We start from the raw sequence: 22,972 nt of genomic DNA, 5'->3' as shown, positions 1-22,972 counted from the left end.
AGTCCTTTGGATAAAAGTGTTATTGTTGTTTTAAAATACATTTATTCTGTTCGTAAAAAATTATCAGAATTTAATGTTATTTGCTAATTTATTGTTATCTATTTAAATGCTTACTTTCAGGGTCTGTTGCTGTAACTAAAATTTAATCCTAACAGTATCCAGATGTATTTAAACTATGTAAATAAAAACCAAGAATGCTATGATTTTCTGACTATAAACATGGAGATGTAGTACATATAAACTTGTAACCAGACCTAAATGCGTGCATGGTGATGTGTAAGTATACTGAATTAGTAGGACTTTTGTGTTAAATTTTGTTTGCTTTCCAGAAAAGTGCACTTAATTCACTCATCCTTAATGACATAATTGTCTCCCTGAAAATTATCAAACCTTAAGTTAAAATGATACATTAAAAAGATTTCATTATAATTGAAAAAGTGTAGAACTAAGACAACATTTTAAAAAACTGGCACTTTTCCTCATTTGTGTTGCTCTTAAAAAAGTAGATAAGTGTGAATATAATATAATTACATTGAAATAATCATCTTCTCTACCAAATGTTGGATAATTCATAGTCACTTATTTTTAGTTACTGTTTTATAAGATTAAAGAAATACTTTGCTTTATTAAAAATGGTTCATTTAAATATCAGTAAATCAAACACAAGAAAGGTAGAAATTATAATTTTCTTGAGAGGTGTCATTTATTTAGACAATAGATATATGGAATATAGATTATATTTGTTTTCTAAGATGATTCCTTTCTAATAAACTAAATTTCATACCTCAAAACAGATTGGATTTTTTAGACACAGTATGATATTTTATTGTAGGAATTACAACTTAATGTAAAACAATTTCATGTAATATATGTCTAGTTTGGTAAATGTCTCTAAAACTGAAAAAAATAATAAATCTGCACAAATTTGTCTTTGTTAAATTAGATCCTGAATCTTGGATGTACTGAAAGATTTTAACATAAATAAGTATACATTTTAACAAGGCATATAAATATATATACGAATATATATTTCTAGTCAAAAGTCTTGATTTTGTCATTACTTTGTGCACATGACAAGAAAGGCAAAAACCTCACTGGCTCAAAGTTAGCAATTTTTACTATTTCTAATATATTTGAAGTCCATTTAATGATCAAAATTCTATGCAGTCTCTAGTTATATATTTTGCTATGACCTTGACAATGTAACTATTCAACTATATCAGGAAGGAAAAAATCAGATCACATATGAGAAATCTCATGGCTACCCTGGAAATGTCAGTAGCATATGTGTTCAGTTACCGGGTTTTCAAAAGCTGGCTACAGTGAATTGCAAGGGAATTTGGTGTGAGTAGCAAATCCTCTCTTCAGGAAGATGAGAAAATTGGTATGATAAGTACACTGCAGATCACTGGCAGAATCTCTGCCATCTCTTTATTAAAACATTTTTAACCTAACACAGTGTATTTCTATAAACACTGTCTCAGAAGATGATGTCATCCCCGAGAGCAAACTAGTATTTCATTTATCTGAAAATATTTTTATTTCCAGAAGTACATACAGTGTATATGTTGGAAGAAGTCTAATTATTATATCTATCATGACCTTACAAAGAAAACATGATGTAGATTTTTATTTTCCTGTCTTATTTCAAAGTTCTCTTCATGTTAATATTACAGTATAGTGTTTATCTTTCTCATTAATTATAAGGAAGTAAAAATAACTGAGAAATTATGCCAAAAAATAAAATTCATTATAACTAGACCTAAAGCTAGATTGAATTTAATATGATTTTAATAGCATATTTTAATCGAGATTCATTTTGTCAAATTATTTAAGAAGCACTCATAATTCATTAAAAATGCTCTCAACATTTTATTTGTATTGTTACTAAACTAAGGCAAATGAATATAAAGGATATTTAACTACTATAGGAATAAATAAAATAGTTAGGTTAGGATAATGTAGATTTTACTTTTGAAATCAATGAATATCTTTTTGTACATATGGGTATGGTAAAAAACTATTGTGCTTCTACCAAATTTTCACATTAAATTTATCAAACGCCTTTGGAAATTTGTTAACAATAAATCATTTATCAAATAACATGTATAAGAGGTGTACTCATGAATCTGTCACCTTTAACTAACTACTGATTTTCTGTCCTTAAGCCAGCCTCAGATATACATGTGGATTTTTTAGTATCCGCATAAAAGCAAGATTGTACAGATTATAATTTTATTATAGATTAACAGCATAAGAAGGTATTTGACACTTGGCAATTGGTAAGCACTTAATAATAAATTCAATTTATTTTTCTTTGTACATTTTTAAAACTAAGCAATTGTAGAGATTTTGTTTTCCCTTAATTATTTTATCAGTTAAGCAAACAAGGCACAGGGAGACTCACTTTCTAACAAATAATGATTAAAAATAGAATGAACTAATTGTAAGTGTGGATAATTACTTCAGAAACATTATGAAATTATCAAAGATAACCTCAGAAAAAGCTGTGGCTCTTTTGCTAAAGAAATACTAGGGAAGTGCTTTACTTGTGCACTACCAACTCATTCACTTATCTTCTAACATGATAATAACTATATTAAAACTAGATTAATATTAAATGCATAACACTTGTGATTGAATTTTTTTTCCAAATATGTTCATGAATTATATGAGACGTATTTTGGAGAATGTAATAACAAAATTCTGTGAATATTCTATGCTAATTTTTTGTAAGATTAGATTTCAACCTGGATGTTCTGCAATGCATATTTCTGTTTTTAATTAGTAGCTGTCATAGTTACTTTTCTCTCTTGCTGAGACAAACAACCCAATTCCCAAAATTAAGGTAGGAGACATTTATTTAGCTCACAGTTTGTTGAGGTTTTGGTTGGCTGGCTCCAAGGCAGGCTGGCAAAAGGCAGAGGGGCAACTGTTCATGGAAGTGGAAGACCGCAAAAGTGACAAGAAAGAGGGAGAAAGGAAAATCCTGTTTCTGTCCCCTATACTATATGCAAGCTACTACCCTAGGGCAGGGTAGCACTCACAATCTTAATCCCAGCATTGAAGCATGAATCAATCACAAACTCTAAATTCAGGTACCTTTGACCCCTTCCCACTATGCACGAGGCTTTGGAGGGACATGCAGACCCAAGCCATAACATTATCTTATACATCATCAATCCTTTAAAAAGGCTAATGAGTGGTGTGTTCCAGAAAATTAGCCATATGAATAAGAGGAGATGAGAACAAGGGATCCATGTGATAAAAGATCACTACAGGATACTTGTTAATGCAATTCTTAAAATTATTTAAAGATCCACTGTTAAATATGGTATTAAATTCTGCTATTGTTTGAAAAAAGGTCGTGCTCACACTAACTGATGGAGGGTCTTAGTTCATCATCACGGCAGTGTTGTGAGGTCATAGGTCCTAGGAGAAGAAGTCTGGTACAAGGAATAGGGCCCTTATAAGCAGATTAATGCCTTCTGGAAGCAGAGCTATTGGCTCGCAGGAACAGATTAGTTAACACAAGGGCAGAGCTTTACAAGCAAAGCTTACCAGGAGTGGTGGTGCACACCTGTAGTCCCAGCACTCAGGCTGCTGAGGCAGGAGGATGGCTGTGCATGTGAGACCAGCCTGGGCTATAAAGTGAGCTCAAGTCCAGCATGAACTGCATAGCAAGACCCTGTCTCAAAAGGACAAGAAAGAAAGAAAGAAAGAAAGAAAGAAAGAAAGAAAGAAAGAAAGAAAGAAAGAAAGAAAGAAAGAAAGAAAGAAAGAGAAAGAAACGAAGGAAGGAAGAAAAGAAAAGAAAAGAAAAGAAAAGAAAAGAAAAGAAAAGAAAAGAAAAGAAAAGAAAAGCAAGGCCCTACCTAGTGTTCTTGATCTTCCACTTGTTTCTGTTTGCCATTATGCTTTTATGCCACACACTGGAGAAGAACAAGTTACTCCTTAGAAGGCAAGTAGATGCCACTATCATGCTTTTGCACTTACGGAATTTTATGCTAAACTCCTGTGCTATATGAGTTATCATGTCTTAGGTGTTCTGTTATGGCAACAGAAAACAGACAGGATTAAAATGCAAAGAACAAGTCAAATAAAAGTTAGAAGGCTGAGAATCTCAGGTAGAGAACTTTAGAACAATAAATAGAATTGATGTGTTTGAACATTTAGATTCATGGTGAAAGCCAACTGTTGGAACTACTTACTTTTATGAAATTAATAACACATAAAAGATCATATTACATGGAAATTATTAGACTATTAATAACAAAGAAAAATGAGGTGATCACGATGAAAATCATGGTAGAAAGATTTCATTTGTTTTGATATTATATGTGAAACCCATAAATTATGAAACAGTCTCTAAATCAAATATTGTGGATGTATAAGGGTAAAAATAATGGCTCACTGAGTTGAAGGTGGTTACTTGCAAAGTGAAGAAGAGATAAAGCAAGTGAGAAAAGCTTTTTTATTATAAGATTCATAGGCATTCATTTAAAGCAAGGAGGACATAATACAACAATGATAACTTTTAATTGTTTAAAATGTATAGTTAGTTAAGTTTTCAAATTAACTAAATGTTATACATCTAGATGTCCTCCCAAAGCCTCATGCAGTCATAGATGGTGCTTTTATCAAGATGGCTGGAACTAGATTGTGTGATGCTGGAATTGATTGATGTGTAACACTAGGATCAAACGTGCTAAGATTAAAGGTGTGAATGATAACCATGCTAAGTAGCCTGGGTAAAATATAATAGATAGACTTGTGGTCATCCCTTGCTTGCTTTGGAGCCTTATGCCCACCATGAACAATTTCTCCTTTGCAACACCTATCTGCCATAACACCCAGCCTAGGAAACAGCCAATGATGAACTAAAACCTCTGAAAACCAAGAGCTAACTAAGCCTTCTCTCCCTTAACTTGTAAGTAGTAGGTATTTTGTCTCAGCAATGAGAAAAGTAACTAAGACATTAAAATATGTACATTTTAAAAATATTACATAAGAACAAAAGGCATAGCATTTCATTCAGGAAGAATAAATATAAGAGATATACAACATGAGAGCTATAGCCAGAAGGGTATGTGTTCTTTAAAATTACTATTAGCTTGTATGTTATCACTGCAAAAATAGTATATGAAGCAACAATGCATATTAATTGCAACTTAGCCATTCCATAATGTATGCATATTTCCAGAATATTTTGCATGTTATGTATAATTTATACTTGTCAATTATTTTTCAAAATAATTTAAAAATGTGTGTTAAACAGTCCTATTTCCTAAAGTGGACCATTATGTTCAAAATCAGAATTACTTCCAACATGTGTGCCATTACACATGCGCAACTTTCATAGAAATGTCCTTTTCCACAATATTGTTTTCACCTAATTTTGTAGATATTTTCTTAACTAACAGCTATGATTTGTGTTTGTTGCTTGACATAAAGCAATCATAAATCTAGGAGAATATAATACATAGAACATATGTACATTCTTAAAAATATTTGAAAATATTTAACATAAGCATTTGTATACCTATATATTCAATTTTCTGATTTTTTTACATGTACATGTATATTTTCAGACTGTATTTTGGAATCACCATCTTATGTCTATGAATTTTAAGAAGAGAATCTTCTTTCTTTAGGAAACTGCATATCTCACTCTCAGGTTACTATTAAATTTCAGTTGACATTTTCATCTTGTAGGATTTCAGACTTTTTCTTCTGGTATGCCTACACTTTGTGATAACATCATGAATAATATATGATAAAATTATAATGTGATGATATTATAATTATATTATGTTAATATTGTATGTACAATTTTAATATATGTGATAATATAATATTATGGTCTAAAAGTATAGGCATATACTTAAAATATTGAGCTTGAAATCTTATCTTTGCCTCGATGAGTATTATTTAAGATAAATTACATGTTACTTTTTTAAGCACTAACAATCAGTTTATTGACTGGAATGAGTCAGAGTTAAAGAATACTGGTCTGTAGCTATATAACAATACAAGAAAGAAAGAAGGGAAAAGGTGTATAAATGTATACACAGCAGAGCAAAGATAATTGTACTACTAATTTCTATTGGTTTATTGAAAGCAGCAGTTAATGTTTAATCAGTCTTACATGCCTGTATTTCTTTAACTGAGTAACCAGATTGAAGATAACAATACATAATATAACAACTATTGTTAATTTCCTACTACCTTGCCAGAAATTCTGTATTGCTTTTATTGTTTTGTGTTATTTTGTTTACATCTGTGTGTTTGTTAATATGCTTTTGTTCTTTTATTTTCAAAATAGAAATTCCAAAAATTTGATTATGTTTAAGAATTAAATGTAGTTATATTTAAAATGCAAAGCTCCGTTAAAGGCAGACACATAAAAAGTAAGCTCTTTTGAAGCAAATTGATGTGAATATTATTTAGTATAGGTCTTAATAGTTTAATTATGAGGTTTACAAATAGAGATCATATAAAACAATTTATGTTATCCCTCTGCTTTTTTGATTAATGGACCTGGAAAAAATGTAATAAAATGAGGCACACAATACCTACACATGACCTATGAATTTCTAACCCATACATATTTTAAAGCATATTTCTGTTACTACTCCCCTTTTGGTATGCAGCCCTATTAATGTATGCACAATTCAATAAATTTTTAGGTTGTTGAACTTTGGAACACAGCAGACATATGCAATTATATTTGCAAAATTCCCTCTGAGAAATGGCTGGCATGTACCATAATTTTATCATTTAAACCTTCTCCTTTAATTTTATCTGCTGATAATTCCAGTTATTTTATATTACCAATAAGTCATTGATGACTCCACCAGTGAGATTCTGTTATAGATGTTCAGGAAAGCAAATTAGCTTACATTATGTACTGTGAAAGACAGTACAATTTTCTAACACTAAATATTGGCTTTTAATATTAATTTTATGTATGGAATATTAACATGTTTTAATTTTAGAAGGTAATTGAGTCAGGTTCACCTCAATTCACTTTGCTGTACAGAGATACCAAATATTTATGCATTATTGGAACTTATTTTGAATCCCTCTCTTTCTCTTTCATTGATTTTGTTTTGTTGCCAAATAAAATTAATTTCTTAATTTCTTATACACATATTGTAGTAGTCAGAAGCTATGTGAGGTGTTCACTTTGGCCAGATCAGTGCATATGAAATTATCAAATTGCTCTTTTCACTGTTTTTCAGTGTTCCCCTCTAATTTGCCTAGACAATGTCTGTATGTCCAGTTCCAAATTCAACATCATTTTCTTTATAAGCTACCCATGATAGCAAGACAAATTTCAAATTTCCAAAGATTGTGTATGTGTCCTTAGAACTTTTTGGTCAACTCTGTATACATCTTATTATAAACTTTTAAAAAATTTATTGGTAGGTGTTTACATTACATGCAGTTTACCATACCCTAAGGGTGTCAGTTCATGTGCATACTATGTAGCTTGTTTCTCTCTTTAAATCCTCTTTCCCTTCCCTCGCCCTTCCCGCCTCTTCCTCTAATTCTTGTTTGGGGCTCCATCGTCTCTTGGTGTTTGCTGGGAGAAAAGGGTGAGAGGATTTAGAAAATAAAGAGAGGAGACAAGAGCTCAATCAGGTGGGGTTACCTTACTTGATAGGCAAGAGGACTGGCTTGAACAGTAGGGGCATTTATTTCATACTCTTGCAAAGTTAGTATCAGGAGAGGTAATAATGTCTAGCTACTAACAGCTACAGTTGTCCAGGCAGGATCCTTTTCTTTTAACACTGAGGTAGCTTGACTGCTTGAGGCCCTGTGGCTCTGTCCTGTCCCCACATGTGACCAATATCCAGCTCCAGCTGCTCCCAACAATCTCCTATCCTAATTTTGATTCTTGTTGATAGTATTACTCTTAGCTCATGTTATGGCATATAATGTTTTCATTCTTGAGGTTATTAGGTTCCTGTGCATGGCGTATTTTTTTCTTTTCTCTTTTTAAAATTTATTTTAAAAATAAAAGAAGGAAAACATATTAACAAATAGACATCCATTTACAAAATAGCATAAGAACAATACAAACAATATAGAGTAACTGACAAAGCAGTAGGAAATTAACAATGGTTGTTGTATTACATATTGATATCTTCAAAGTGGTTTCTCAGGAAAACAAGTAGAAACATGCAAGATTGATCAAATAAGTCATCATTAACTGTTCCTTTCAGTAAAGTGACAGAAGTCAGTAGTATATCTATGTTAGCTGTCCCATATATACACATACATAACTTCCCCTTTCTTTTCTCTTTTCTCTCACCCATTACTCTTTTCTTCTGAGCAATTTCTTTTCATTTCACAATGTCTATCATACCTCCTAATTTTTATTCACTCTTTCAGATTCTTACACTAGTGAGACAATACATTGCTTACATATGGAGGTCTAGTTTATTTTACTTATGAGTATGGTCTCTAGTTGTGACCATTTACCTGTGAAGTTCTCAAGTTTATCTTTCTTTATAGCTGAGTAATATTCCATTATATGAAAGTACAACAATTTTTTTTATCCATTCCTGAGTGTATGGACATTTGTGTTGCTTCCACAATTTAGCAATTACAAATTGTGCTGCTATAAACATAGGTGTACATATATTGCTGTGATATGATGTTTTCAGATCTTGTGGAAAAATATCCAGAAGGGGAATAGTTGGGTTGAATGGGGCCTCTAAATCTAGTTTGCTGAGGAATCTTCAAACTGATTTCCACAGTGGTTTTACCAGTCTGCATTCCCACCCGCAGTGGAGAAAAGTTCCTATTTCTCCACAGCCTCACCAGCATTTGTTATTGGCTGATTTCTTAATGATAGCCAATCTTACTGGGGTAGGATGAAATCTGAATGTTGTTTTAATTTGCATTTGTCAAATGACTAATGATAAACATTTTCTCATGTATTTATTTGCCATTTATATTTCTTTATCTGAGAAGTGTGTATTCACCTCAGCTGCCCATTTTTGGATTGGGTCTTTGAATTTGCAGAGGTGGTTGATGATTTTTAGTGTTTTACATATTCTAGGTAGAAGACCTTTGTCTGAAGGACAGTCAGCTAAATTTTTTTCTCAATATGTGGGTTTTCTTTTTACTCTGCTGGTTATTTCTTTACATGTGCAGAAACTTTTCAGTAGGATGAGATCCCAGTTGCTTTTTCTTTTATTTTGAAGAAAATTTTAAAAATAACAAAATAACAACAACATAGACAAAAACAAAACAACACAGATACAGTAAAAATGATACAGAATTTCAAAACAAAATGATACAAATTAACAGTGGTTGTTATATTACATATTGTTGTCTTCAACAAAGTTGCTCAGATTATTGGAGGTAAGAATGCAAGACTGATCAAACCATTAAACTGAATCTTTATTCTACTTATTTCCACTTCCACTCCTCCTCACTCCTTGCTCTTGTTCCCTTGGACCCCTTCTCTATTGCAAGAGATCCAACCTCTCATCCCATTCTATCCATCTTTTATTCTCTTTGTTTATGCCTTGTCTCACTCAAGTGACAGGTATCTCACAGTGTTTAACCTTATGGGTTAGAAATATTGTTAAAATATTGTTTATTTGTTTTACAAAAATCACACCATTATGTATTTGCCTAATTTGCAAGCACATAAGTACAGAGTGTTTTTAAAGTAATATTCTTCACAAAGCACATTACTATTTTATGTGTTTAAGATTAAAATCACAATATGATTTAAAAGTTGCTTGTGGTTTGATCCATATTTTATATTTCATTTCAACCCATGATACTCCCCATAAGCTAACCATGTTAGCAGGTCAGTCTATCACCCCCACTGAACTATTATTTTTTAAATTTGTTTGTTGTCAATCTAATGTGTCAAAATCCTAAATCATGTGCAGGATTTTGTTACAATGCTCTACTAAAGCTTCTACTTTGATAGAACAGCAATTTATTAATTTGGTGTCATACAGAGCATATTTAAAAACAATTTTCAAGTATAACTGTATGCTTGATTTTGCATGCTAATCTAATTGCAATGTTATTTTTTATTTTATTGTTTTGTCATTGTCTTGATCCATTATTCTGGTATGAAAATACATATATATTTCTTATATTTCTGTAGACTGGAAAGTCCAAGAGTAAAACACTGGCAAATTCAGTGTCTGGCAAGGACCTTTTCCCAAGCCTTGGAAGGCCACCTCCCAACCTCCTCACAAACTGGGAAGGACAAAGGAGTTCTCTTGCATCCCATATATAAAAGCAGTAATCCCACTCACAGGATCATTACTCTTATAATTTAGCTACTTTATAAAACACTGACCTCCAAGTAACATTGTATTTCTTGGTTCAGATTATAATATATTGTATTGGTAACTCTGGCCAAACAAGTGTTTGAAATAAGTACAAAAAAGGAAGGGACTTTCTTTAATCCTGGAATGCATGGTTAGAGCTTAGAACAGAGTTTTCAGGACATCATTCAGTAGAAATAAAAGCAGTTTCTCTTCTAAGTTTGCTTTGGCCATTGTGTTCCCCAGTGAGATTGCTTAAAATAGGTTGACGTGTCATATAACAAATTGTTATGGCTTGTGTCTAGATGTCCCCCAAAGCCTCATGCAGTCATGGAGGGGTGGCCTTTTCAGAGGTGGCTAAATCTAGAGTGTTTGATGCTGGGATGATGGGTATGTGAATAGAAAGTCAGTCCACTGATTTGATTGGCATAGTTCTGGCTAGGATTAAGGGTGTGACACCCTAGGCAGGTAACCTGCATACAGTGTAAGGGACAGAAAGAGTCTTGGCTCCCTCCCTTGTTGCTTGCTCTGTTTTCTGCATGCCACTAACTGTTCTCCTCTGCAAAGCCACCCTACCCTGGGACCACTCGATTATGGACTAAAATGTCTACAAATTGTGAGCTAAATAAACCTTTTCCCGCTTAACTTTGAGTGTCAGATATTTTGTTTAAGCAATGAGAAAAGTAACTAAGACATAAAACATCCCATTCTGGCCCTTTCCCCTGACCAAAACTCCTATGAAATATGTTATAAGTGCTATTTTCCTGTGTCTGTGTTCTCAGTCCTTGAGTTACAAATAAATATCTGTAGAGGTCTCAGCTCAATGCTGTTTCCCAAACCTCTTTGATGCCAAGTAGCAGCCCCTCTGGGTCTCTCAGTGACTGTACTAAAGTCTGATCTCCTTTTAATCTTTTTCATCTTTTATGCAGCTGTGGTCACACAAGGCCACAAATAGTGCCCAATATGAGGCATGAACTTACATATGTGGCAAAGAAAGGTTGGATCAGCACTGTGAGATACGAAACTGCAAGGCAAAACCTGCAACTGTAAATCAGAGTATAGGTCAAGGATCACAAAGCCTGAGAAGGAACGAGGACATCTCTGTAAGGGAGATAAAGATCACCACAAAACAGCCTAGAACATATCAGCAAGGTCACAGCCCAAGGCTCTCCAACAGAGGTTATCACTGTCCAGTTGCTGACTGAGCAGAGCGAGTGTTTATATATACTTTCTCTCATCTCTTGGTTTCAGTTTCTCACTTGTATTACTATCATGGATTACTTAGAGGCTGTCCAGTTATTAGGTAAGTGGGGACAGTTCATTTTCTCATTTTCCTTTTTCACTTTCATTTCTCCTGCTTTGCCTATAATATGGGTTAAAGTTTACCTAAGGTAGAAAAGCAATGTAAGCAACGTTAGCACTGTGTCTTAAAAACATCTGGCTGTGGGACCAGGTATATAGCACAGTGGCAAAGTGCCTGCCTGGAAAGTACAAGGTTCTAAATTTGATTCCTGTTACAGAAAATAAAAATTAACTGCAAAATAAATAGTTTAAAAATAGCATAAAACAAAATGAAAAATAAGAAAGAAAAAAGATAAAAAAAGAATTAAAATGACAAAAAGGGCTAAAAGCTACAAAAGTTAAGCCAGTATAGTATGCTAAACCAGAAAATAGAAATTCCTATCAATATTGTGAAAGGGGCTCAAAAATGCCATGAGAATCTGAAAATGCACTGTGATTTAAATTCAAATGTCTTGTACAAGGCATATTTGTCCATCTGTCTGTTCAATCTGTGTGAGTAACTGACAACAATACCTGCAGCTGCTCTGTTTGAACCTAACAGATTTTCTCTTTTTATTTTTTACTTTTTTGAAATTTCCATCAAAACTTGTTTATATAAATTTTTGTTTTGTTTTGTTTTGGTTTTGTTTTGGGTACTGGGAATCAAACCCAAGACCTTCCACTTGCTAGGCAGGTGCTTGTGCCACTGAGCTATATCCCAAGCCCCATATAAATTTTAAAAAAACATTATCTCAAATGCTTAATATGAAAAAATTTGTTTTCTAAGTGTACAAATATGTTATCTATACGCAATGCAGTGGTACCTTGGTTCATGAGCTTGATTCCTTCAATCATTGTGATCACAAGCCAAGAGAACCAAGTCAAGTTCAAGGAATAGGTCCAATGTTGACCTTAGATGGAGACATTTCATTCTGTTCTCATACAGTTCTGTTTGTGACCAGAATCTTGGAAAGAATCAAGATTGTGAACTGAGGTACCACACTAACTCAAGTTTTTTTTCCAAAGATATCCAAGAGATAAACATAAAAATGGGACCAAAAAATCTACAATAGGGAGTACTCTGAGTGAAAAGTGAATATGCATGTCTACTTAACTCCAGCACTCCTGTCAGCACTCTTACAAGAGTGTAAGTTACAGTCTTGCTTTCTCTCCCTCTAGAGTCTAATTTGGATCTGGATAAGCATGTCCATTTCTTTTGCAATCAGGGGCTCTCCCAGGATATTCTGTGCATCAAATTAGATCTACTGAATAAATCTGAGGAAACAAAATCAAAGATGTAGCAAGTTGGAAAAGCCAAGAACATGGAATATCAGTCAAAGAAAGTAGCAAGCCACTAACAAAACCATGCCCGAGACAAGCAATGCGTGATGTAACCAGTAATGCCATAGGGTGAGATCACACAACTCATTTGGTGCTCATGTCTCACCAATAGGTACCCTAGAAGCTAGCCCTTAAGCTAGACAATTTATTCAGTGCTCTTCTAGGTTTCATCCTTATTTTGAACCTACAATTTTCTATCCCGCATTCCTCCTTTTAGAATAAAAATGTTTACACTGCACCATTACATGTTGAAACTATATTACCTAACTTTGAATTATACAAGTTTCACAGCTAAGAATTTCCTTGATTTTCAGAACAGTCCTTGACTTGAAATTTTGAGCCATGTTAGAATTTTAAGGCTTTGGAGAAGGCATAATTTTGTGTTTAGTTTATGCAGCATAGTTCTACTTCATTAGGTACCATCATGACCTTGTGTTTATTTGGAGGTTAGGTATGATTTAAAGACATATGAGTGCAGCTCATGTTGCAAAAGGGTGGAATATGACAGTTATGCTTAATTGTCAAATTGAATAGAGTGCCTACTTTGGGAGTTAGTAAAGTGCACATTTGTATGTATGTATGGGACTTGGAAGCATGACCTTAGGGTCTATAATTGGTATGGCTATTTTATTTCTGGCACTGTTCTTTTGATCTGCTTCTGGGAAACATACTTGTGCAGCTTGCCTCTTCCACATTATTCCAGAGTGAAGTTTCTTCCTTGGAGCTACCAGCCCATGGACTGTATGCTCTGAAATCATGAAACCACTCTTTTTATAAATTATGTATTTTGAGTATGTGGCCCTACAAATAAAAAGCTGACTAATGCAGCATTTAATGCATAACATGTTATATTTAGCATTGATTTAATAATTTTTTTCATCTGCACATACTTATTAAAAATCAGGGTGAATGATCCTGTAAAACCAAAAATGATAAGATTCAATAAACTTTTACTCATTTTTTACAAAATTTTTGTTTTGTCTTTTTGAGTCAGGGTTTCACTATGCAATTCAGACTGGCCTTGAATTCACAATGATATTCCTGCCTCAGCCTCTTGAGTGCTAGAATTATAGGCGTGCACCAACATGACCAGCCTTCATCAGATATTTTATGCCACTTTACAGAATAAACCTGAAAAATAGCTCATGCATAGATGTGAAATTCAATTTACTTATAATACCAGATTAAAATTAATTAGATTGTGTGAATTCCTATTAATATTTGTATATAGCTCATCCTGTTACTAACTATATGATGATGGTTGATATAAACTATATGGTGACACAATATTTATATTTTTATCATTTTAACTTTAGAGCATTTTTTTGAGAATAAATGCTATCTTATTTCATAGTCATACCCAAATGAAGTAATAAAAATTAAATAGACCTGAAAATTTGGCAAAAGATAAAGGCTACTAATTTGGTGAATTGAATGGTTTCTCCAATTTGCACAGCAGGTACATCTGAAATATGTTTACAGGGAGAATTATTTAAGTTTATTGCACTTATTCTTTGCATGTGTTTATTTCTTACCATAAAAAGCATTATCAAAATGGACAGAAGTTAGAGCAGTAGTACAAAAGAGATTATTTTTATAATATTATTCTGAAATATGTAGATATATGTGTATATGACTTTAATTTGTGTGGAACTTTAGCCCTGATTTAGAAATTTTTTTTTAACCAAGAGCAAGAAAGGAAAGAGGATTGATATTTTAGTCAGCTCCTGAGTTTTCTTTCTTTTCCTTTATATATAGCTCAACATTTTTCTCCCAACTTTTTATATGGAGAGTTGACAAGACATAGTCAAAAGATGAAAAACATAGATAGAGAAAACTGTAATATTTCCTTTTTAATTTGGCTATAATGGGGATTGAAGCCAGAGCCTTCATATTGAGCTACATCCCCAGCCCTTTTCCATTTTGTATTTTAACTCAGGGTTTCACAAGGTCAGCACAGTGGGACTTGAATATGTAATCTTCCTGCTTTATATACCTTTGATGTTTGGATTACAGGTTTCTGCCACTGCACCTGGCTTCCACATTTTTGTCAAAAAAAATAGATATTCATGGAATATCATGTTAACATTTAAGTTCTTACTTGAAACTGAGCTTTCTTATTGTTAGTCATATAATATTCAAAATTATTTATCATTTTATTAAATCATCATGGTACACAATTAAATATATTATCTAACAACAAAAACAACAGCAACTACAAGCTTCATTGTATATACTGTTAAAAATCACCATACTTGTATTGCATGGTTATTTACAATGACAGAAAATGAAAGGAATTGAAAAATGACATAAAACTGTGCAAAGTTTTTACATAAATTATGTAGTTAAATATTTACAAGCAGGAAATATTCTCTAACACCCCAAAAGCAGAGTTATCCAGATTCTAAGGTTTTCCTTGTTCTGTTTAATCTACTTCTTACTTTGAGAAGGATTTAAGAATAAGGACTGACTTATGAGCAAAATAACATGTATTTCACCCTACCATGGATCTGCATCAGCAAAATGCTCTGAGAATAAATAGCTTTTACAGTGATGCAAATTAATTTCTCCATGAAAGTGATTAATTTAGTTGATCATCTTTTCCTCCTTTGTCATGATACTCTGCTCTCTTGAAACATTTCCATTTATCTTGTGAGATGAAAGTTCTCATCCCTAGAAATCTTTGCTCATCTGAATCAGTGTATATTCATACATAAAGTTCATTTGCATTGAGAATTTCCTCATTCCAAAAAACAAATAATTTGTCACTATATTTTGAGCCTTACCACTGTAAATATTATATGCTCAAAACACCTTGGCACATATCAGAATTAATTCATTATTATTTTACAATAAATATACAAATAATATTCAACTTATTTTAATAGGATAAAATACATATTTAATCCAGCTATCAAATTTCCATTTAGGAACTTCAATAGGGAAATCAGGAGATGCCATTAACATAAAGTAAAGAATAAAAACACAAATTACTACAAAATACTACCATTCATTCAACAGAAACTGTATGAAAAATGTTCAATAAAATCTGTGCAGTAACAATAGGCATAAAATGTTATTTTACTTAACACAGCATTACAACTCACTAGTGTATAAAAATGTACATTTATACTCTCAATATCACAGTTTGATGTCATTGATTAAATAATACTCCTGTTAACACAGGAAGCAGAAGTAACTTAAGCAATGCTGTAATAAAAGAGATTACTATGTACATGTTAGCTAAGAAGTGCCATAAAATTGTCTCAGGCTCTTTAAAGTATTATAATTTGTAGAAAAATAGAAATGATGCTCCACAGATTTCAATGTAATATTTTCTGCTTTATGTAAAGAATAAAACAAAAGCATCATAAAACAAAATGCTTATTGCAGTAATATAATAAAAGGTATATTGTGAGAAATTTTCACTTTTTCTCTGTAAACTTGGTCAATGCATGCAAACTATAGCACAACATTAAAGCAAAATAAATACACTGAAGAATCATTTCTTTAAATATTTGAGGCTTTTCTATAAATTCAAAAGTATTTCAGGTCATGACACTCATTGTAAACAGCAGTAACACAGTAATAAGTCTCTTGTAACATTATATTTATATTTTCCAGTGACATGAGAGCATTTATAATAGGTTTGAACAGGAAAGAAGTACTTTTGTCTTAATAGACAAGGATTAAGGATTTCTGGATTCAAAAATCCATCTTCATGAGAATTGTCCTCTCCAACCTGTTTCACTATCTGCAAATTTACAAATGCTATGATCTACATTTTCATTAATATTTGAAAGCAAAGAGAATGCTTCTATTGCTAGAGATAGTGCCATGATTTTTTCTATGTTTTCCTAAAACATAAGCTGCTGAGTGCCTTTTAACTTCCCTCTGCCTTTAATGTATTAAATCAAAGCCATTTCCTGCTTTGTTCTGAAGTATAGCCTTTATTTATGTCCTTTCCAAAGCACAGCAGGACAGTGGACTAACTCAAGTACAGGTAGAATGCCTGTTAGGGGTGTCAGGGAAAGAGTAAATCCAGGGGAGAGGAGTGTGGGAAAGAAAACTCTCTTGGTTACTTTTCTCTCGTTGCTGGGACAAAATACCTGATGCTCAAAATTAAGGAAGGAAAGGTTTATTTCACTTACACTGTGTGGAGGTTTTAGTGCATACTTAGCAGGTCCCAAGGCAGAGTGGCATATGGCAGAGGGCTACAGCTCATGGTGGTAGAACACAGCAAAATCACCGAGCACTAAAAGGGAGGAATGGCCGCAAGCAGCCTCTTCCTCTCCCTTACATATGCAAACTATCCACCCCAGGGCGGTGTAGCTCTCACACCCATAATCAATCAAACTCTAAAAGCCTGCCCCATGACCACAAGAGGCTTTGGGGGGACACACAGACACAAACCATAACAAAAACCAAACTCAGAATAGAGGAAAACATGTATGCAACTCATTGTTCTCATGAAGGTTCTAGGAACTGAATTTATCCAGGGATTTTGAAATCATATTTTGCTTCCCAGAATTGTCTGTTCAAAAGAAAATAGTGGTCTGCTATATTTATCACTAGAAAGAATTCTACTAAATCAACTTTAATTCTCAATTGCATTTCTCAGACACTTAAGTAAAGAGCCATTGGCAGAAAGCAGAAAAAGTTATTCCATTTATTCAAGTTGATGAGTTGGAAACAGAAAATGGCAAGAAGTAGAATGCCACTTCTGAAAAATAAAATGACCTTTCCCATTATCACAGTAGTCCACAAAGAAGGAAAGACTACTCTGTCATGATGCTGGTGTCTTCCTCCCTTCATTAAACTATGCCTAAACCGCAAGTAAGACATTGTAAAAACAGCTTAGATTGAAAGATGTTTTACAATCCAACCTTCAAGTTGCTCTATTTTACTTTGGCTCAATGCATGAAAATATGAGTAAGAGGGCATGTACAGAGAACAAAGGGAAGTGTTACAGTCCCTGAAATGTACAAGACTGTGAATACAAAACAATAATTTGTGGGAAAAGGGGGTCCAGAGGTCTGGTTGTCGGCTGTGGTGGAGGAGCGGGTCTGAGCAAATTCAGACTCGTCATGTCCTCGGCAGACCGAGTGAGTCGCCCCGCCCAAGTTGTCCAGCTCTGACCTCTTACTTCCACACCGACCCCGTCAATAGTATCACCTCCAAACCATGCCCCTAGCCCTTCTCTATTGCCACGCCTCTAGCCTGCTCTATAAAACACCTGATACTTCTGCAATAAAATCGGATCTGCTCCATCAGCCTGTTCCCTGGTGTCTTCTTTTCACCATGTCGCCGCTTACCACAGGCCCAGATCCCTTGACCCAAGGAGGTTCAGCCTCAATAATTGAATAGAAATGTAACCTTTGGGAGTAGATTGCTAGCATTTCTAGAATAAAAAGGATAGAATATAAATTTTTTTGGTTGCAAAAGTACATGACAAATATTCCCTATGCTCTTTATTTAATTATCTCTTGACCTGTTCAACTGATCCAAAGATATTTTCAGGAAGATATGTTACATTCAACCATTTGATACTATAGTTCTGAATATATTTTACATGTATGATTAGACACTTGTTTAAGTGTTTTCTTTCTTTTGTAAGTTATAGGAAAGCATTTTCACAAAATAACTAGGGAACACACAAAGACCTGAGCAGTTACTCAATAAATATTGCCTGTTCAATAGGCTTACCAAATTCAGATACAAAAACTGAATTTAATTTAAGCTAAGAGGAATCTTGATCAAAAAATTATCCAAGATTTTCCAGAACTGTTTTGGCATATTATAAAAACATGTATGATTTCTGTTTGTAAAGAGAAAACATACTTCACTTTATTGTAGTGAAGTATATTAAAAGTTATGTAAACCTTCTAATATGTATTTGTATATTTACTTCTTTTGAAAATATCTCTGAGCAGTATTGGTAGATCATAGAGCAAACACATGTCCATGGTGGCTGAAATGATAATTTTTTCTTTGTATTTTCTTAACAACATATAATGGTTTATGGATAATATTAATTTTGGCATGACTATGTATTTCATGACAGCTAGTGATTTTAAGCTTCTTCTTATGTGCTGCAAATATTCTTTTTTATATGATATTGTTTAGACATATTCTTACCTTTCTTTTTCTTTTGACATATTATTTATGAATTGTAAATCTCTCCTCTTAACTGGATTTTTAATTTTCTTGATATGTAGATAACTCAAAGTTTAGATGCCAACCAGGTTATCTATATCTGTTCTTCCTTTTGTTTTAAACTTATACCAATTTGCTTTAAAGTTACGAAGATATTTTCTTAAGTTATCCTCTAAGCCTTTACTTTGTTTTGCTCTCATAAGTTAAGCCCACAATCTATAAGGAATTAATATATACACATGATTTATTAAATATTTACATTTCATTTGGAGGCACTTATTAATTGCTAAAAAGCAGAGTAGACTCCTATGTATTATTTCCATATCTCTGCTAAAAAATCTTTCATTAATTAAAGGTTTAACAAAGAGCATAACTTTATTATGTTGCTTTTCTAGAAATCAGAAATTTGACACAAAAATTATTGAAATAAAATACGGAATGAGAAGCACTACCCTGTTTTCAAGAGGACGTAGAGAAGAGTCCATTTCACTGCATATTTTGACTACTACGGGACACCTGCACCCCTGGATTGCGATCACCTCCTTCCATCTTCAAAGCCAACAAGCCGGATCTCTTCAGTCTGTCTTCTCTACTCATCTACCAGAATAACTTTAAATACACTTAGGTTTAAAGGAGCTAAAAGTTCAGGATAACCTTCTTATTTAAAAAAGTCAAGTGAGTAGATGCCTTTGCATTTTGATGTAAAATATTCAAAGGTTTCAGAGATTAAAGTGTGTATCAGTGCCGGGTGTTGTGGCTCATGCTTGTCATCACAGTGTTTGGGAGGCTGAGGCAGGAGAATTGCTGTGAATTTGAGGCCAGCCTGAGCTACAAAGTGTGATTGAGGCCAGTCTGAACTGCGTAATGAAACGCTGTCTCAGAAATACAAAAAAAAATATGTATCAGTATCTTTAGGGACACATTACCTGGCTACCATATACTGTTTCATTTCTGTCACACATGAAGAGACTATATATGTAAAAATCAATTTCTGAAGATGTATATGGTTCTGTTGGGCTACTTGTCCTTTCTTTTGCCAATAAGTCATTCTTTTAATTAATATAAGCTTAAAGCAAGTATTGATATGTGGTGATGCAAGTCTTTATTTTCCTTTAAGAATACCTTTGCTATTTCTGGACATTTATATATATTCATACATACTTTAGAATCAGCTTGTCAATTTACACACACACATACACACCTATACACACCTATAATTCAAATCAATGTCAAATAAAATTTATGATTAAATTTAGGGAAAATTGTCATAATATATTGAATTCCCTATTCTATATACATAAGCTGTCTCTTCACTGATTTATGTTGTAAGTTTTCTCTAGCAGTATTATAAAATACTAATTCAATATATTTCATGAATATAAGGCTATTATATTTCTAATTCTGGAATTATTCTGAAAATCTGGGATTTTCAAGAAATTTATCTGTTTTATATTTTGAAGAATGGAGATCTTCATATATTTTGGATTTTGAATAGTCAGCATATATATCACTTCTAGTAAATATTTTTAGAGTAGTTTTAGATTTTCAGCAAAATTGACAGAGAATATGGGCCATGCAAATAAAGCATCTCCTCATGACACTCACAGAGGCACTAGTTTTCAACATCCCTTGTAAGTGTGCTGCCTTTGTTACAATCAGGGAACCTACGAAGATACTACATTAACATCGCACATTCGTACCTCACATGGGTTTACTTTTGCAGGTGTTTATCCTATCATTTTGGACAAAGGTATAATAACACCTAGTGGCTCCATTGGCTAAATCCTGAAGAAGCAGAACAGTTTCATTTTCTTAACAGTCCTTTCTGCTCTATGTATTAATAGATATCTTTCCTCCCCACTTAGATTCTTTGCTGATGTCTTTACAACAAAAGAGAGATTAACAGATTCCTAAGAAAACTGCATAGACATTTATGTAATGTAACTTTTATGTTACTCATGGACTTTTGCAAAGAAATGAAGACCTGAAAAAATGCATCTTTATTTTTTAAATGCTAAGTATGCTGAAAAAGTGGGTCATCAAGGATCAGTCTGAGGGGACAATGGTAACAAACTGGAGGAAGTTAGTACATCTTGTTTGCTCAGATATATTTCATTTTATTTTGTAAATTTTTGATCCCTCTGTCTTCACACAGAAGGATGTTCTTTTCCTCTGAAAGTTGAAAGAGCACCATTGAAACAAGCTTTGTATAACCTGCCCCAGGGGGAATTTTGGAGAAATTGGGAGAAAGACCTTCAAGCGTCTTGAAACCTGCTTCAAGAGAACAGAGCAGGAAAGATTCACTGACATTTTTCTCTGTCTCTCTCTGTCTCTCTTTCCTTGTTTCTGTTCGGATTCCAGGCTTCCATGTTTGAATGTAGAATGTGCTAAATTATATCACTCTTAACTTCTGGCTACTATGATGTTGCTATTACTATCTCTGTAACTTTACTTGTGAAGTTATTTAATTGGAATTGTCATATCATCATATATGTCAGGAAATGTCATACGTGAAACTTGTCATATATTTTGGAATTTTACATTATAATTCTATACAACTGAAATTGTATTATTTTCAATAGATTTTTCATATTGAATTTGTATAACTAGAAATGTCCATGTTACAGAAATTATGACATATTTAGAACGGATGCATAGTTAGAAATTTTATAAATTAGAAGTACACATCATACTACAATTTTAGATTCACTTCCTTCACTTAATATCCACTTAAAGTTCTTTCACATCCTTCCATTACGTGAAAGCTTAGCACTAAATAATATTTCATTGTGCGGATGTGCCACATCGCATTTACAAATTTACAAACTGAAGATCTTGGGTGAGTTTTGGCAATAATATGATATAGATAGATAGATAGATAAATTTGTTAAGGGCATTTTTAATTTTCTAACAAGCTTTGAGCTTGCTTAAGTGACTGTTCTGTTTTGCAGTATCACTATCAATAAATGAATCCCTGCAGCTCTATATCCTTTAGCACATAGCATGGTCTTGGATTGGTTATGAGGTATTTGAGTCAATGTAAGCTTTTAAAATAACTGTTATTATAATAACAGAAATCACTTGATTGCTGTATCTGATATTTTTTTGAAGCCTTCAGGGATTCAGTATTAGTTTCATTAATTTACCTGTACAATGAAATTTCCTGTGTTCCTTATACAGTCTAAATGCTGCCACACCCCTCTAATTCATGTGGTGACATCTAATTTCCAATACAGTGGTATTAAAAGGTTGTATGGTTTGGGTGATGTTAGGTCATGATGGTCTATACGGTACTTGCGAATGGCATTAGTGCCATATAAACAAAGGTCAGGTGAGCTTCCTAACCCTTCTGTCATGTAATGTCATACTTGCAAAGTATCATCAATGAAGCAAATGGCCTCTTCCATTCATCAAATCTGATGCCTTGATATTGCAATTGAAAGGTGCCAGATCTAGAGCAATAAATTTCTACTGTGTATTAGGTATTCACTGAGGGCAGTTTCTTATTTTAGCTAAGACAACAAGGGATCACCAGTGAATAATAAATCTTATTTCTTCATGTCTTAAAAAATAATTTGTGCATGATTTCTAATAATACAAGGACTATGATGAATAGAACTCAGAATAAAGTATATGTTTGTTATGTTCAATCTCAGAAAGAAGATATTTTTGATAGTTTATTAGTAGATATGCTTCACAAGACTGAGGAATTAAAATGTGTTTACCTAGTACACTAAAATAAGTATCATGCAATGGTGTTGGTTTCTTGGCAAATACATTTTGCAGTATTTTACATCAGTTAAAAGTATTAGATATTTTTTGCCCTCTATATTGTTATTACATAAAGTATTCAATTAGTTCTAAATATTAATTCAACTTTGTAA

The sequence above is a fragment of the Chinchilla lanigera genome, unplaced genomic scaffold (assembly GCF_000276665.1).
Source record: "Chinchilla lanigera isolate Chin_1 unplaced genomic scaffold, ChiLan1.0 scaffold00006, whole genome shotgun sequence".
In the NCBI taxonomy this organism is placed as follows: Eukaryota; Metazoa; Chordata; class Mammalia; order Rodentia; family Chinchillidae; genus Chinchilla; species Chinchilla lanigera.
Note: the sequence above shows the minus strand (reverse complement) of the source record.